Source organism: Staurois parvus, unplaced genomic scaffold, assembly GCF_062004578.1.
Source record: "Staurois parvus isolate SC_StPar_1 unplaced genomic scaffold, SC_StPar_1.0 ptg000089l, whole genome shotgun sequence".
In the NCBI taxonomy this organism is placed as follows: Eukaryota; Metazoa; Chordata; class Amphibia; order Anura; family Ranidae; genus Staurois; species Staurois parvus.
Genome location: NW_028317885.1, coordinates 886475 through 903398, shown reverse-complemented (window position 1 = coordinate 903398; position 16924 = coordinate 886475). Strand labels below are relative to the sequence as shown.

General features: G+C 42.8%; 1 protein-coding gene across 13 annotated transcripts in view; it reads right to left on the bottom strand.

The window, feature by feature from the left end:
* The window catches only part of LOC149468331 (uncharacterized), a 654932-nt gene that overhangs the window by 105073 nt on the left and 532935 nt on the right, over positions 1-16924 (bottom strand). For 5 of the 13 annotated variants that reach the window (XM_089670290.1, XM_089670291.1, XM_089670293.1 and 2 more), the window contains one exon: positions 7159-7300. The exons of 6 other annotated variants lie outside the window; for them this stretch is intronic. The gene's annotated coding sequence lies outside the window, so the exon portion shown is untranslated. Of the gene's footprint in view, positions 1-7158; positions 7301-10600; positions 10739-11964; positions 12089-16924 lie in introns of those variants that run through there. 2 more of the 13 variants (XM_089670295.1, XM_089670296.1) reach the window with 2 other exon arrangements.

Sequence of the window (16924 nt, the reverse complement as noted above, 5' to 3'; positions counted from 1 at the left end):
CAAAACGTGTCTTCAAACAATTAAAATAAACCCACATCAACAAACTCTGGTTCACCCGAGACGTCTCATCAAAAAGAATGGGAGATGCACATGAACTCCCCCAGGGGGAGGAGTGGAGCCACAAGTGGTATAAAATGTCACACCTGCAGAAGTCGGTCCAATATCAATTGAGGAGGGGGCCAGCCCATGTCACTATTAGATTTTTGAACGAATGTTCATATGAACAGTCATTCCAAATTTTTCAATACATTTGATGGTTTGATGAATGTCGTTCGAAAATTGAATTTGATTTTAACATTTGATTTTGAAACAAATGTTATTTCCCAAATGAAAACCACATACACTGTTGCAAATTTGTTCATTTGGGAAAAACTTTCCATCCAGCTCCTTCGAATTTTCTTGCCACTGTGGTCAAAAATGAACATTAGTTTGATCCACTAATGACTGGAATATTGAACAAACATTCTTAAAGTGAAAATGTCTGAATTACATTTTACTACGTATGATAAGATTGAAATGGAGTTGATCTGCCAACCCCCCTGGATGTGTATGTTGACCTGTAATGGATTCCTAAGGAGCTCTGATCACTTGAAACCAAGCAACAGAGCACGCCGGTTTTGCAGAAACGCATCAGGCGGAGTCTTGGTGAGACGTCATCGTGCACTGGCGTTTTTAGCGGTCTTAGGCAAGCTAGAGAACAGTTATAGTGAATTAGAACCACTTGCAGAATTGAGCAATAATGATTCGTTGGGAGATTCATCATCAGACACTGAAAACAATTCTGCGACTGAGCTCAGTGATGTGCAAACTTGGTGTTCTATTTCAAACTTCAGTGTTTTTAGTTTGACTACATTATTGAATTAAATGTATTATTATTATTATATTATTATTTTTTATAATTATTTATTATATTATAATTTATGATTTCGGGTTTCAAACTTTATCATACCCGGGATGTTTACTAGACTTTTGTTTGGACAGATTTAAGTGAGTTGTTCCTAAGAATTACAGGCCTACAATAAAAAACCAAAATATTTCCATGCAAACAATGTACCGCTTTGACATTCAAAAATATTGATTAGTTTGACCGCCAGGGAGGTTAATGAGTGATCAGCTTATTCCATCTCTATCATTTGAGATCCACTTTATCTGGTAAGAGGCCATTCTCTTTCCCTTTGAGGAGCACTTTTCCAGCACTGGAGCACTTTTGTGAAGTGGAGGTTTATCAACACTGAGCACTTTCTTCACTACGTGGATTCCATATGGATCACATGAACCTTTTGAGTTGCTTTTAAATGCTACAAATGTTACATTTTATATTTTTTCAGTTTGTCAATTTATACTATTATTTATAATTGGTGATTTGCATACGTTTCACATAACTTTAAAGGGACAGCACACTTTTTTGATTATACAACAGAGAGAAAAAGATATTGGGGGATCCAGAAGACCCCCTAAAGAAAGAGGTTTTGAAAGAGAACCAACAGCTTTATTAAATTCACAAAAATATAATAGACCTATTAGGCCAACAGATCCTCCATTCACATTAAAATGAGGTATGATAACGTTATCACCTTAAAATGACCCGGGCCACACACAGTAACAAATTAATCGCTATACAACTACCCTCCGTCTTAAAGGAGTCAATTCTATCCAGAGTCTCATATATCGGGAACACACGTATTCAGCCACATAGGCAGGGAACTGAGCTCTGGAAAATGGACTCACCAAACAAAAAAGTCTGAAAGTGAAAGGCTTCTTTGCCCTCAAGTTAGAGAGGTGATTTTATACTTCAATATTTTTACTGAAAGATTGGTATACAACAGTATACATAGAAATAGAGACAATATGCACCAACACGGTGAGATGAAGTATATAAACATATACTTAGAACATAACAGCACATGAGAAATATAGAAAAGATATCCCTAGTCAACCACATTGTATACAAAGGACACCATCACCACCAGATGGGAAATTTTACATCTATCAATGAACATAGGCACCAAAGTGCCATAGAGATTTACCAAAAGTATCAAAGACCAATTCAGAGAAAGAAAAGAAATAAGGATTAAGACTAGAAAAGTCAGAAAAAGGCGCTTGGGAACCAGAGACCAACGAAGTAGCGTTTAATCGGGATCTTTGATAAAGAATGGGCTACATCTCGCCAAGTATCCAAGTCTAATGAGCTATTCAAATCCCGTTCCCATTGAGTCATATAAAATAATTTAGTGAGTGGATCAACAAGGAAAGCACAGACAATGGATAAACGACCCCTCATCATCCCAGTTGCTCCACAGGAGACCTCCAACGGACTGAGTGTGCAAGGTTCTGTAATTAATTTGAGTTTAATACCGATAAATGAGATAAGTTGATAATAATGAAATAATTCCCCAGGAGGCAAATGATATTTTGTCAAGAAACAGTGGAGAGAACGGGGGCGAAGCCCATCCAGGTACGCAGCAACCCCTTATTTATCCACCATTGAAACACCGACGGTGATAAGCCAGGTATAAACTCGGGATTGCAAAAAAATGGAGCTAGTGGGGTATGTGGGGAGAATAAATGTTTGCGAGCTCACCATCTATCCCACACCGTTAATGAATAGGATAACATAGGACACAGAACAGGAGGACGCAAGCGACTGGGAAGCCACATAAGAGCCCCAACAGCGTAAGGATAGCAAGATAAGGCCTCAATGCCAACCCACTGGGGGACATAACTCCTGGCCGTAGTACACGATAATTGTGCTATCTGAGCCGCCTGAAAATAGGCAAAAAGATTAGGAAGTCCCAAACCGCCATGCTTCTTTAGAGAGGTGACTTTAATATGGAGTTATTGAAGAAAGAAAAGACTTGGATTTTTAAAATAAAAACTTTGGCACCCCTCGGGTTAAATAATGAAATGAGTTTAAAGGTCTTTCTAGAGCCATGATGGTCACTATTCCCTTTAATTGAAATTTTTCCCCCCTTTTAATGTTCTTTGAATTACCACTGTCTGTGCCATTGATAATTGGGTTCTGTTCTATGAATAACTATAGAAAAAGTGGGCCCCGTTTAATATATTGAATTAACATGCAATTATAGTACCACCGTGGATGTTTAAAATTGCTTTATATTGATTTTAACCTATTACTTTTAAAAGTAATGGTTTGTCTGAGACATAGAGGTGCTGTCCTTTAAACTGGGACCACCCCTGGCCATTTTAAGTGGCTGAACGGGATGTCTTTCTCATTAAAAGGCCAAGAGCACGTATGTCCCGACGTCCTGACAAAGCCCACGGTCACGTGGGCGAAACGCGTTGACGTAGGCAGCGTCAGCTAGTCCCTGGGCCACACCTACACAGGTGGTAATGTGTGGATCCGCCTCACACTGATTCAAGCATGGCAGTAATGTATACGCCACCCCTGCTACACTACCTAAGACTACAGCTTTGAGCCTTTACAACCAGATGGTCATCTATTGTAACCCGGCGGGGTTTTCGGAGGCTGTCACGGTCTGCTCACTTGGATGACATTAAAACCATCATCTTATCTGCCAACCATGTGAAGATCGTTACATTGTCACTAGATGCCCATATCGTTTAGAGTGGTGAGAGCCTGCGGGCACGTTTTATGTGGCAGCTGCCGTTTCAATGCAACTAGCTCTACACCTCTTGTATGGTTTAACCACTTCCCATCCGGCTCATGTATATAAATGGGCAGACAGAAGCAGTGCAGGGGCGGGTTGCCGTTCATAAACGGCGCCCGCCACTTTCAGCCTGGGTGCGCTCCCTGGGACACAGTGGAAAACCGATTGCTGTACGGGACCTCTGTGCGCGGTTCCGATCATGTGATCGCTGATTGGCCAATCAGTGATCAAATGAATAGTAGTAAGCAAGATGTCATTATAACATCATTGCTTACTACGTGTGAAATCTGTGAATGATCACAGAGAGCACATGGTACAAGGCTATTCACAAAAGCCTTATATCATGTGACAAGCTGTGACCAATCACAGCTCACACAGTATTTCTCAATGGCAGAAGGAGAAATGATTGCTTTTACAGCCTTTATGGGTGTAAAAGCAATCAGTGTAAAAAAAAAAAAAAAAAAAATCTTCATCACCCCCCACAAGTAGTGACAGTGACATGGTGACACTGTACTGCTAGGGTGACGGTATGTTAACAAAAAAAAACAAATGATAATATAAAAAAATTAACTAAAAATTTAAAAAAACATTTTGAAAAATAATAATTCTTGGTTATAAACTAATTTGGATTATTTTTTCAAAATTTTTGGACTTTTTCATTTATATAGCAAAAAAAATAAAAATCCCAGTGGTGAATAAATACCACCAAAATAAAGTTTTATCTGTCTCGAAAAAATGCTAAAAAATGTATATGGGTACAGTGTTGCATGACCGCCTGCTGGTGTTGGTGCCACTGGGAGCAATGGCGCCCCATCGTTCGTGCCACTGGGAGCAACGGCGCCCCATTGTTCATGCCACTGGGAGCAACGGCGCCCCATCGGTCGTGCCTCCGGGAGCAACGGCGCCCCATCGGTTGTGCCACCGGGAGCAACGGTGCCCCATCGTTCCTGTCACTGGGAGCAACGGCGCCCCATCGTTCCTGTCACTGGGAAGGAGGAAACCAAAATTGTAGAAAATGTGGAGGACCAATCTAGGCGAGTGCATGAACACACAGCCCCTCCACACATCAATTGGTGCTGGCCCAATCCGTGATTGTAGCACTGGAGGAACATGAAAGTAAGTTGGCAGCACTTCAACGATTTTGCAGATAAAGCATTTATTGGTATGCAATACAAACATGACAGCGCCCTGAATGGACAGAGAACAGTAAATGTGTATTGATACAGACATTACTGACTAAGTGATGACTAAGCACATGCCTGTGTGAAACGCGTTTACTGCTCTCTGTGTATTGTGGGAGCCGTCATGTTTGTATTGCATTTTTCTTGAAGATTCCAATAAAAGTTTTATCTGCAACATCATTGACGTGCGCCCAACCTACTTTCCTGTTCTTCGAGTCCTTGGAAGGAATTGTGCCCCATCGTTGGTGTCATTGGGAGAGTTTAGGGTTAACTTCTTCATGTTCTATAGTTTGAATGCCATGCCATAGATATATTAATTATCTTTGTAAAAGAGCATATTCCACGCTCTACTTTTTTTCAAATTTTTCCAGGAAAAAAAAAAACTTTTTGCCAGGCCTTCCCATCTCTAGATGTGGCAACAATTCACTGCAATATTTATATTCTTCACCTTACTAGCTTACTAATTGCATCATGATCAGAAGCTGTAAATTGCAAAACACTAAAACAGATTCCCTCCTCCACTTAATGACTGGAGGGACCTGTCATTGCAAAAATGATAACTACATTCACCATAAAGAACTGGCAACTGGATGCTGGGTCATGTAGTCCCAAAGAGGGTCATCTTGTGATGTGCTCAGTTTTAACTTCCTGGTCAGAGAGTTGGGGAAGCACTGCTAAACATCTGCAGCCAGTAACAGTGATAACCTCAGTGCAATAAGTGTTTCCTCATATTTGTAAATTAAATGATTTACCGAGGAGTGTTTTATTTGTGGATTTTGATATATTAAAAAGGAAAAAAAAATGGAGACTTTATTACCACTTTAAAAACCAGACAAGACGCAGAGACTGGCCAAAAGATTGGAATTTCTATGGTCCTAAGACCTGATGCAAGCATATCAGCAAATGGAGACCATGCAGGTTTAGCTGTACCTATACAATGTGCTGAACCAACTTCCCAAATCTCTACTACTAGGAGAGAGTGACCCAAGTCTGTCTATGCACACCCATCAAAATGTTACATTTATAAAAAACCACTGACAACCAAAAAGTGAACATTTCTTGTATCAGTGTGCTGGATGGCATAATGTATGTCTACAAGTGGCATGAAATGGGCAGACTTTAGCCTTCCAGAGACCACAGTGAACTGGTTTCTGAAATTAGCTGGCTGTATCATACAGTACATACACTTTATGGCTAAACTCTGCCAAATGATTGAGTCCAGGTGCACAAAGGCAGGTCCATGATGACACCGTTTATGGAGTTTGGTTTGAAATAACTCACGTGGCCAACACAGAATCCTGAATTCAACCCTACTGGCAGGATCACCGCTGGGCTGAACGGAAAAAACAAACAAACTTGTAGTGTGTACCAGGCACAACTTTCAGTTGCTGGCTTCAAAACAAAAAAGTATACATCGTCTGTGTGTTTACTATAGTAAGCAGTCACAGTCTGAGAAGAAAAGCCTGTCCCCTGACAGCATCTTGCAGAGAAGGACCCTTGCTCTTTCTGTGGAAGCAGCGGTTGTTCTGCACAGGACAGACCTATAGCTTTGGGATCAGCGACACTCATGCACCTTGCAGATTGGAGAGTTCTGTCTCTGACTCAGCAGTGGGTGTATCAGGTCTCTGAAAGGCAACCGTTGCCTCCACACAGCGAGAAAGGGTCCTTCTCAGCAGCATTGCAGATAGTGGACAAAATGTTCTTTGCTTTGTTTTTGTTACAATACTTTTGTTTTGATGCATCTTAAATGTATTTAGCGGATTTAAACTGAAAAATGTGTTGACTTTTACATTTTCAAAAGCAGAACAGATATTGCAATCCCCTGTAATTGTATCAGAACAGCAACTTAAAGTGATTCTAAACCCATTTCATTTTCTTTAAAATAATAAACATGTCATACATACCTGCACTGCGCTCCCCTCAGGTCCCCCGATAGTGGTCCTGGCTCCTCCCCCTTTGCCAAGTGTCCTCATAGCAAGCCACTGGCTATGGGAGCACTCGTGCAGGTTCACTGCCGAGCCAGCTCTGAGTGTCCATTGACTCACAAAGCACAGCCAGGCCCAGCTTCCTCCTCACTGGCTGCGATTGGCAGAAGCCAATGGCTCCCGCTGCTGTCTCTGAGCCAAAGAGGAGGGAGAGAACAGAGAGATGGAATATTGATTTTTGCCAAAATGTCATCTATCCTTCTAGTGTATGATCTGAAATTACTAAGAATAAAAAGGTGCTCTGGATAGGCAGTGGATTGCTGCTGACACTGTATGCTGTGTTTTGGTTATAGAACTAAACTGCCCGAGTGATGCCTGCTGTAGTACTCCAGTGATAAAACATGAAAAGGAACCATGGCTTACCTTGCTCCTATGATCACCAGGTATTCCAGTAACCTGAGAAATGGCTTTTTCTTCTGCCCCATGGTCCCAACTTCCTACTGAATCATCTCACACACTGCTCAGCTCACTGGACCATCACTGATCAAGGAGAAACCAGCAGGAACTTTAAACCAAGAGAAAAATACACAAAAAGAAACAACAAAATATATAAATACATTTCACACATACCAGCCTTTATATAATATTAACATCAAACATATGGCTGAAATATTTATACAGGTCTTATATGACAGAGGATTTGTATTTCTATCCCTCCAGTCCTGAGATCTACACAGCTCTGCCACAGAGCACAGTCCTGTTTGGCAGGGCAGGAACCCCATTTTTCTCTGCTGCAGTTAACACTTACAGGTCTTGCCGTTCCCCCAGCCTATGACTGTTATTGATAATAAATCACATTTCAGCTACTGCTTGCATTTAAAAAAACATAATTTAGAGATATATTAAAGGGAGCTCCACCCAAAAGGGGCAGCTCTGCTTGTCTGCCTCCTATCCCCTCCACTGCCACATTTCGCACTTTTTTGGGGGGAGGGGGGAGCGGATCCCTGGTTCTGGCAAGCCCTCCTCCTTCCCCCCCTCACAGTCTTCTAGGACACTTTACAGGTCCCAGAAGACTGCCGGACCATTCGGGAGGCGCAGTACAATGCGTCCATGCGCAGTGGGCACCAGGCTGTGAAGCCACAAGGTGTCACAGCAGGGTGCCCACTGTTGAGATGCTGGCGCCAGAGGGGGAGACAAGCGGGAGAAGGGACGGCATGGGCGAGAACATCACTGATCCTGCTACGGCAGAGTTCAATATTTTAAAAGGGGTATAAAGTAGAACTATAGGCAACATTTTTTTTTCATTTTGGATAGAGTAAGGGAGGGTTATAACACCCGTCAGTTTTATTTTTTGCCATCTGTGTCCCATTGGGGAGATTTACCTTCACTTCCTGTCCCATAGCCAAAACAGGAAGTGAAGAAGATCCCTGCAAATTAAGGGAATCCTTTGGGGTCCCCCATTGGAAGATTTTCCCTCTATTACTTTTCTTGGGACAACATAAAATTTGGGATTTTCTTTGACTTTTACCTTCGATGATAATGGCAAACAGGACAAACAGAGAGGGGGAATCTCCCAGGGACACAGACAGCAATAAGAACCTGACAGGTGTTCCAATCCCTCTCCACTCTACCCAAAAAAAAAAAAAGTTTATCCTTAGTTATACCTTAAGGCTTTCTAATCACAAGAATGAAAATACTCCATAATACTCGCTGCCGGTATTCTCACCTTCCAAAGCCTTTTAGTTCACGGATAAGTTCACCTTTTGAAATAAAAATTGCACATTTTATATGCAGGTAATAAAATGTGCATTATTTTTTGCTGCAGATGCCTGGAAAGCATTGCACCAGCGATAGGCAGATCACCGATGCCATGCAGGTCTCCTGCAGATCTGTCAGTACATCTGCTCACCCATACAGGATGTACAAGCAAGCAGATATACTGACAGGAAGACTGAATGAACTACCCCAGTGCTCCACAGTGCCGTGGTAGTTCATTGAGAACTACAAGCTGACAGCCGCTAAGTCTGTCGGGACTAGTAGTTTCTCATTCACAGAGGAGTGACGCTGCGGAGCAAATGGAGCCCCGCACGGCCACATTTTTTAAAAATTTGACAGCTATCGGGGAGAAGATCCCTCACTAGCTGACAAAGCTGGGGATCTGCAGGGAGCGGGGGCCAGTGCTTTCATAACATGTTACACTCTGAATATGGGGGTAACATGTTACAAAACGGGAATTAACCTTTAACCACTTGCCCTCCAGAGGATTTACCCCCCTTCCTGAGCAGGCCATTGTTTTGCATTACGGCTGGTCAATGGTACGATGGTATTTGATTGCCTATGCGTTTTTTATTTATTGCACAATAAAAATAAAAAAAAGACTGACAATTTTGAGAAAAAAAACATTATTTTTTGACTTTTTGCTATTAGACATGTCCAGTAAAAAAATTTTAAAAATCACATTTCATCATAAATTTAAGCCAAAATGTGTTCTGCTCCATGTCGTTGCTATAAAAAATCCCAATATGTGTAAATTAATTGGCTTACGTGAAATTTATAGTGTTTACAAATGGCGGTATATATACTGGGTTTTTTTTTTTTACTAGTAAGGACGGCGATCGGCAACTTATAGCAGGACTGTGGTGGCCATTCTGACACTGGGAGGGAACTGACCTGTTGTCACTGACATCCCTAAGGACACCAATATAGTGATCAGTGCTAATAAAAACCACTGACACTGCACTAATGGCAGCTGGGAGGAAGGGGTTAACATGTGGGGCGATCAAAGGGTTAACCTGTGTGCTGTGTTACTATGGGGCTGTGTGTTAGTACTATGCACAGCCATGCAAAGCAGTGTGCAGGAGCTGACAGGGAGGAGAACTGTTTTGTTTACAAACCATTCTCCCCCCCCCCACCCCCCCATCGCAGATGTTTGGCCATAACCAGGTGTGGTGACTGATAGCCGCGGCCGCTAATGATGGCGCGGGTAGGGCACACATGCGCCCACTACCTGGCAATGTAAAATCAGGTATATACAAGTGATTTTGTGCACCCGTGCCGCCTTGTAGCAGTACTTCTATATAGGGTGGACGGGAAGCGGTTAATACATTACTGATGTTTACCTTCCTGGTGACACCTCTGGCACGTGTGCATTCTAATGAACATTCTCAGTATCCTGATATGCTGCGATGTGAAGACACCTTTGCTCTAATGACATGATCACTGATCTCCAGTATAGGTTCTCACTCTCACAAGCCTTCCTCTGTTTACTTCCCTGAAACACCATGTGACAAGCAACATCACAGGGGCTGTGTCATCACTTAGGCTACTTTCACGCTGACCTGCGGCAAAAACACATATGCATATTTCACACGTTTATACCGCGGTTGCTGTGCGTTTTGTGGTGTGTGTTAAATGTGTTGCATTGCAAAGCATATTGGTGAATAGCTGGTTGTTAAGGACGTCATCAGGTACTGGCTTCTTAACCACTTGACAACCAGCCTATAGCTGAATGAAGGCTACAGCGCGGTTGTCCAGTTCTGGGAGGGCGTCATACGACATCCTCCTAGAACGCGCCCTCCCGCGTGCCCCCAGCGGCGCGCATCTGGTGATCTCCGTGATTGCTGTGTCCTATATACACAGCTGATCACGTGATGTGGTAAAAGGGCAATCATAGCAGCCTTTTACCACATGATCAGCTGTGTCCAATCACACAGATCACTGGGTAAATGCAGTTGATGGTCGTCGGCTTCACTTTCCTCACGCTGTCACAGTGTGAGGAAAGTCCTGCCTATAACCGGCAATTGTCTGAAAACAGATCGGCACTGATGATCAGTGCCACCCACATGTGCCCAGCAGTGCCACTCACGTGCCCAGCAGTGCTTCCCATCCGTGCTGCCCAGCAGTGGCGCCAGTCAGTGCCCAGCAGTGCTGCCCATTAGTGTAGCATCATCAGTGCCGACTCATCAGTGACGCCTCATCAAAGCACATCAGTGAAGGAGAACAATTACCTGTTTGCAAAATTTTATAATAGAAACAGAGAAACACTTTTTTATTTAGATTTTTTGCTATTTTTTTGTTTATAGAGCAAAAAATAAAACACCCAGAGGGGATTAAATACCACCAAAAGAAAATCTGTGTGGAAAAAAAATGATAAAAATGTCATATGGGTACAGTGTTGCATGACCGCGCAATTGTCATTCAAACTGCGCCAGCGCTGAAAACTGTCCTGGGCAGGAAGGGGGTATAAGTCCCCGGTAGGGAAGGGGTTAAAGGATAAGTTCACCTATCATAACATGTTACACCCATAATCAGGGTGTAGCATGTATTGAATGGACCGACCCCCCCAACCCCCCTGATCTCCGTTGGGACAGCAAGTGGGGGATTTTCTCCTCCATGACGCCGAAGGGGCGGGGAAGGGGGAATGACGCCGAAGGGGCGGGAATGACGCTGAAGGGGTGGGGGGGGGGGGGCGGAATGACACCGAAATGGCGGGGGTGCTGGCGCTGAAATGGCAGGGGGGGGGAAATGACGCTGAAATGGCGGGGGGGGGGGGGGGATGACGCTGAAATGGCAGGGGGGGGGTGACGCTGAAATGGCGGGGGGGGGAATGACGCTGAAATGGCAGGGGGGGGGAAGTGACGCTGAAATGGCAGGGGGGGGGATGACGCTGAAATGGCAGGGGGGGGGGGATGACGCTGAAATGGCAGGGGGGGGGGGGATGACGCTGAAATGGCAGGGGGGGGGGGAGAAAATAACGCTGAGGGGGCAGGTGGGGGAGACGCTGAGAGGGCAGGTGGAGGGGGGAGACGCTGAGGGGGCAGGTGGAGGGGAAACGCTGTGGGGGCAGGTGGGGGGGGGGCGCTGAGGGGGCAGGTGGGGGGGGGGCGCTGAGGGGGCAGATGGGAGGGGGACGTTGGGGGGGCAGATGGGGGGGCACTGATGGGGCAGGTGGGGGGGGGCCCTGAGGGGGCAGGTGAACGCTGAGGGGGCAGATGTGAGGGGGACATTGTGGGGGGGGGGGCGCTGATGTGGGGGGGGGCACTGGGGGGGCAGCCCCAGCTATGTGTGTCCCTATTACCCCCCCCCCCCATCTCCACACATGACCTCCTATCAGCCTTTCTATACAGACAATCCCCCCTACCTTCTCCACAAAGCCCCCCGACCTCCTCTATGCGCCCCCCGGCCTCCTCCATCCACCTCCCCGACTCTCCTGCCCTCTGTCCTCCTCACCTGCTCAGCTCAGCTCCCCCCCGGAGGCCATCATCCCCGCCCCGGCCGTTCCTTTCCTGTTCCCCTCTCAGCAGCTCCTCTCCTCCGCCTCCCATAGACTTTACATAGCTAAAGATGGCCGCCGTTTTCTCTGTATGGAGCCGACTGGGAAGGGAGACATCTATGGCGAGGAGCGGTATTACACCTGAGACTGCCATCTTCTGGCAGAACTCTATAATAACCATTAAATAGCCCCAATTCTGTGTAATTCTCTGTAAAATCTATAAAATGATAGAACATGGATTTGGTTGTAGTGTTACATGAGCGCCATATTGCCAGGCAGAGTGACAAGGCCGGAAAAGTGACAGTTGGTGACAGTTGGTGCTGAGTCAGCCTGAGGCCTGTGCTGGTAGCTGTGGCGATTGCATCCTCAGACTGTGCCTCCTGCGACTGACTGCGACTCTTCTCATCTTTATTACAATACATTGCGATTTGCTTACTAGTGTTCTTCATATTAGATATATTTAAGCTGTTTTCAGGTACTCCGGCATCAATTACTACCAGGATGCCGCGATCTTCACGCCGTCCATCTCGTGGAAGGCCATCACGTCAGGAGGGCGGAGAGTCTCCCATAGCCCATCGGACGAGGTCCAGAGTGCAACAACGGCAGAGACGGGAGGACCCCGCCATCAGACGGAGCCGATCTCCAAGAGACCGCAACAGGGCTGCTGAGCACCACCCAGAGCCACAGGGAGCACCGGCCATGGAGCCACAGAGAGCACCGGCCATGGAGCCACGCGGCGAGGACCAGGTAATTTGTACCATTTGTTTGGCAGATTGTGAAGATGGAGACGAAAATACTACCCTACCCTGCGCTCACCAATTCCACGATCGCTGCATCCAACAATGGGTTCAACAGAGTGCTACCTGTCCCATCTGCCGGGAGGACGTTCCTAACCCACCAGAGGACCAGGATTTCAACAATCTGAGAGAGCAACTAGATGACATGGGAATCGACTACGTCATCGATTATGAGAACGGCATTGTACACTATTATTTATAATATTATCAGCTTAGATGTATTTATGATATTATATATTTTAAGAGTTTTTCTGTCTTGTAGAAGGTATAGTATTTAATGCTTTGAAAAAAAAAAACAAAAAAAACAAAAAAATAAAAAAACCAAAAAAAACCAAAAAAAATATATAGTTATTGAATATTATTATTAGTATTATATATTTTAAAATATGTTCTTTATTGTAGTAGTCTAATAGTTTATGCTTAAAAATTACTTGTATTATTATATTTTTATTGTTATTATTATTATTATATATTTTAAGATATTTTCTGCTCATAGTAGTTAATGATTTAAAAAAAAAAAAATCCAAAAAAATATTGTTATTGTATATTAATATTATTATGATGATATATTTTAAGATGTGTTCTGACTTGAAGTTGTTATAATAGTTTATGCTTTAAAAAAATAAAATAAAATATATATATATATATATATAGTTATTGAATATTATTATTAGTATTATATATTTTAAAATATGTTCTTTATTGTAGTAGTCTACTAGTTTATGCTTAAAATTACTTTTATTGTTATTATATTTAATATTGTTATTATTATTATTAATATTACAAATTTTAAGATATTTTCTGCTCATAGTTAATGATTTACAAAAAATACAAAAAAAATTGTTATTGTATATTAATATTATTAGGATGATATATTTTAAGATGTGTGCTGGCTTGAAGTAGTTAGAATAGTTTATGCTTTAAAAAAAAAAAATATATATATATACATACATACATATATATATATATATATATATAATAACATTTTTGGGGACATATTTGATTTAAAAATTGTTTTATTGAGTTACTGTTTTATTGTTAACCAATGCCGTTTTCTTTGCAGGAATGCCATTTAGCTGCAGCACCGACCTGTTTATTCTGACAGCAACAGGAACTTGCTCTGAGAATATACATACGTCAATGTGGGCAGCGCTGTTGGATGAGATTTTTCATCCGCAGTTAAAAAAAGAGCATATATGCCGAAGCATAGGGGCCTGGGGTGGCCAGTGGGTGGATGGCCCCTATGCTTCGGTATATATTTTTAAAACAAATTGTTGGCAGAGATTCCTTCATCCACATCGACCGATGTGAATAGAGGAATCTGCTAGTTTTTTTTTTTCGTTCAGCCCATGGGCTGAACAAAAAAAGAAGAACGTTTCATATGTGCCCACCATTAGAAGTGGGTGGATGTAGGGAGGTATTCTAATGGTGGGCATACCACACACTTTTTCTGGCAGAGATTTCTTCTTTTTTAATTCAGTACACAGGCTGCATAGAAGAAAAAAAGAACATAGCATATATACCCAACGACGTACTGGTACATCACCGGACTTTGAGTGGTTATATCAGGATCCTGGTATAATTTTTTTCAGCTGGCGATCGGTTTTCATGTAAAAGCAATCCTAGTGGCTAATTAGCTGCAGGATTGCTTTTACAAGAGAAGATGCCCCCCCCCCCACTGTTTCTCAGGCTTTCCCGTCGTTCCATCGGGGGAACCTGAGAATGCAGCCGGAGTTTCTGCCAGCTAACCATAGATTTGACTGGAGACCGGAATGGTGCCAATCATCTCCATAGTCTAAGAAATCAGAAGCTTACCAGCATTTCATCACTTCAGTTTTGCAGGATATAAACAGCACCATTTGTAAATTGGGAAAGCATCTGATCACACCGATCTTGGTGAGGTTAGATAATGTAAGAGCAGTCAGAGTCAGACCCCAGATTTCTCAAAAATGAATGTATGACAATGTCCATCGCAGTTATAGGGGATATTTGCATTCCCTGAGATAGCAGTAAAAGTGATTAAAAAAAAATGAAAGGGACAGTGTAAAAATAATGTAAAAAATAAAAAAAAAACTTTAAACTCCATGACAAAAACATTTTTTTTTTTTTTTACACAAAGTTGTCCCCTAAATTATATATTGCTCACACAAGCCATGGGTATATGTGGAATTACATATACAAAATACATTCTGCTACATCTCTTGAGTATGAGGGTACCACATGTGAGAGACTTTAGCAGTCCAGCCAAGTACAGGACCCCAAAATCCAATATGCTCCTTCAGGCGTTTAAAGGGCTTTATTTACTCATTACACTTCCTGACTACCTATCACAATTTAGGAGGCCCTGAAATGCCAGGATAGCACCAATTCCCCCCCCCAATGATCCCTTTATGGAAAGTAGATACCCTAAGAAATTTGATAAGAAGCATGGTAAGTATTTTTCAGATCTCATTTGTTGCCACAAGTTTTTGGAAAATGAAGAAAGAAAGCAAAAACATATTTTTTTTGGTTTTTTTTATATTTCAAAACCTTGTGAGAAAAAATTAGATTGGCAAAATACTCACCATGCCTCTTTTTAAATTCCTTGGGGTGTCTACTTTCCAAAAAGGGTTTATTGAGGGGGGGAAGGGGGGTTAGTGCTATCCTGGCATTTCAGGACCTCTGAAACTGTGATAGGTAGTGAGGAAGTGAAATGAGGAAGTTACGCACCGTCAAGCTTTCAAAGTGGTCATTGGATTTCAGGCTCCTGTATGTGGCTAGGCTCCCAAAAAGTCTCACACATGTGGTACCCCCACACTCGGAAGAAGAAGCAGAATGTATTTTGGGGTGTAATTCCACATGTACCCATGGCTTGTGTGAGCAATATATCATTTAAGTGACTAGTGACTGGTATTTTAGCAACTCAAGAAATGTGATGGGCAGTCAGAAAGTAAAAGCTGTGTGAATTCCATTCTCTATACCATAGTTTGAAGATCCTATAACTTTCACACAGAGCAATCAATATTCACTTACTGGGATTTTTTTTTACCAAAAACATGTAGCAGAAAAATAGCACAAAAAAATAAAAAGCGCACAGGTGATCAAATACCACTGAAAGAAAGCTCTATTTGTGTGAAAAAAAGGAAGGAAATTTCGTTTGGGTACAGCTATTTTCTTTCTGTTGTAGTTAATAATTTGAAAAAAAAAACCAAAAATTAAAAAACAATAACAATTATACCGTTATGGTTTCTATTATTAATATTATACACTTTCTTGCTTTGAATCTAGGAGCCAGCTAAAAAGAGTTATGAGACATTTTTTTTTAGCTTAGTGTAGGTTGCCAGCATCTGGAACTTCACGCAATAGGATCTGCCATGCGGCAATCATTGCAAAACAGCACCATGTTTTTAGGCGCCATTGAAAATGGAACCTGAACCTGCGTTTTGCGATCACAGTGATTCTACTGCAATCCCAAACACCCAGATGTGAATGGAGCCACCTTAATTCACATATGCAATTCTAGATTCATTTTTAAACTCACAGATTCGCATGAAAGGCTAGATATTTTGTGTTCCTATTGAGGTGGTCCACACAGATGTGATCCACACGCACTGTGTTTTGGGTGCCATTATGAAAAGGGTCCTGTGCAAGTTTGTAGCTGTGCGTTCCAGACTCGCAAGTGATAGAGCAGACTGGCATATGGAGATAAGTGTTCACATAGGATTGCTATTGACAGAAGTTTTCCCATTGATGTCCGTGGGAGGCGTTTTCCCATAGAAGTCCACGGGAGACGTTTTTCCATTGAAGTCCACGGGAGACTTTTTTCCATTGAAGTCCACGGGATGCGATTTCCCATTAAAGTGCACGGGACACGATTTCCCATTAAAATGCACAGGGCACGATTTCCCATTAAATTGCAAAGGGCACAATTTCCCATTAAGCTGCAAGGGGCACGATTTCCCATTAAACTGCATTAAATCCGGAGTGGGGTGGGGTGAAAGAGAAGTAGTGATGTGGTCTGCATCATCGAGCAGGTGCGGCCTAATTTTACAGCGGGCGTTAAAGAGACATTGTTGCACCAATGATCTCTGTATGCTATACTGTATGTATGCTGTCCCTGCCTACCACGTAAAAATCTTCC